At 36.6% G+C, this 1,853-nt stretch overlaps 1 protein-coding gene across 1 annotated transcript in view; it reads right to left on the bottom strand.

The window, feature by feature from the left end:
• The window catches only part of LOC118747594, a 111,469-nt gene that overhangs the window by 3,148 nt on the left and 106,468 nt on the right, over positions 1–1,853 (bottom strand). The window lies entirely within an intron of this gene.

The following is a 1,853-nucleotide window of genomic DNA, read 5'->3' as shown; positions in this document are numbered from 1 at the left end:
TCCCACGCAGAGTTTAACAGCCACACCACCGACAAAAAACACTAGAGGCGGTTAATACGAATGAAATGTTACTGGTCGCACTTGTAGCATCCTTAGCGCCTCTATACATGTCTTTAAAGAAGGCAATAAAGTCACTTATTACCTATAAACTTAGTACTGGAAAATGTTTTGGTACATGGTATTTGGCAAACAAAATGAAAACGAATCGCCTTTTTGTCATATTTATTCATTGACTAAAGATTGTAGAACACCATATTCAAAATGGACTCATTTTGGTATCTAGCAGCGGCGAAGTCAGTTTGGCCACTAAACTACTGCAATGCATTGGGACATTTTCTACTGCTCGGACAAGGGTGCGCTTCAAAGCCTAAACGCTTGGATGTCAAGTCGTGCCAGTTACGGCGTCTTGAATGGCCCATAATTTATAGTCCAATTGATTGGGGTCTGAGCTACAAGTTTCCCATTGAGCCGTGGAAATGAAGTTCTAAAAATTACGTTGAATCCTCGGGACTAGTTTGGACAGAGAGAGTATATGCCCTATTGTTCTGTTTGTTGAACAATTCTTCCCCAGCGAACATAATTAGTCTGTGACCGTTTTTCGGAGACTGGCTAAACACGGCTTTCGATTTTGCGTTAAAGATTTCAAAACTTGAAGTATTTTAAAGTCTAAGCCATTAAAGGAGAATTATTGTAATGGAATTTTAAATTTTCACAGATTTTATGTCAGTTTTACGCCAGCCATGCATTTAAAGCCTATTCTCAAATAAAACAATTGCTTCATTCAGCTGCGCCTATTTTTAGCCGCAAATAATTTCCACCAAAAGTACCTTCTCCATTCAAAAAGTCATTGTGAGTGGGATTATACCGTGCTGCAGAAATGTAAATACGTGCGTATGTGTGTGTGTACGTGCGTGTACATTTGTACATTTGGATGTGTGCATTGATAAAATGATTGCATGGTCACCTGGTTTGTTGCTGAGTTACAACAGTGCAATGTTGCAGAGCATGCGATTAAAAGTCATCGCATGAAATGCATAAAATGTACAAAAGTTACCAAAGCGACAATTGCAGTATACATATTTATGCTTATGTATATGTATGGATGCAAATACATATTTACAGCCATGGTCAGCAAGTCAGGCATGTAAAATTTCACGAATGTCTGTAATCAAATAGGGAGATGAGTGTGCAACATGACGGTGGTATTTACAAGGCTTTAGGGCGCTCATGTGAATGTATATTTGTATATGTATTTGTCGGTACAAAAACAAAACACAAATGGTGAAATACCCGTAGGAAAGTGAGCAGTTATTAAATAAAATTTATTTTTATTTTTTTTTTAACTCATCTCTTCGCCACTCTATATTTACATGTAGTTTCGTAGGAATCCTAAAAGTTCGAAGTCCTAAAGAATCCCGAAAAAAGCTTCAAGGAATCCGAACAAATCACTAGAGATTTCCAAAATTGCTGAAAAAGAAACAAAAAACGAAAATCACTTGAAAATGTTGAATGAAAGGTTCCGAAATTAATCGAAAAATTCGAAGCGGCTCATAAAAAATGTACAAAGAAAACTTTGACAGAGCCCGAATAACAACTGGAAGAAAACAAACTGTTCCGAATAGCATCGAAAATAACTGAAAAAAAACAAAAACAATCCAAAAATTTCCAAAAAAAAAAAAATGCTACCGAGATAAGCGCCCCAAAAAATGCTGAACCGTTCTTGAAAAAGTGATTTCAAAACTATACCGAAAAGAGTTCAGAAGCCTCAAAAAACCGTTGAAAAAAGTTCGAACGACTACAACAAGTTCAGAAGTATTGCAAAAAGTTCCGAAAAAATCCCGAGAAGTTTCGAG

The sequence above is a fragment of the Rhagoletis pomonella genome, unplaced genomic scaffold (assembly GCF_013731165.1).
Source record: "Rhagoletis pomonella isolate Grant_MI unplaced genomic scaffold, Rhpom_1.0 Rhpom_scaffold_00012, whole genome shotgun sequence".
Classification (NCBI taxonomy): domain Eukaryota; kingdom Metazoa; phylum Arthropoda; class Insecta; order Diptera; family Tephritidae; genus Rhagoletis; species Rhagoletis pomonella.
The sequence above is the reverse complement of the archived record's forward strand: the minus strand, read 5'-3'. Positions and strand labels throughout refer to the sequence as shown.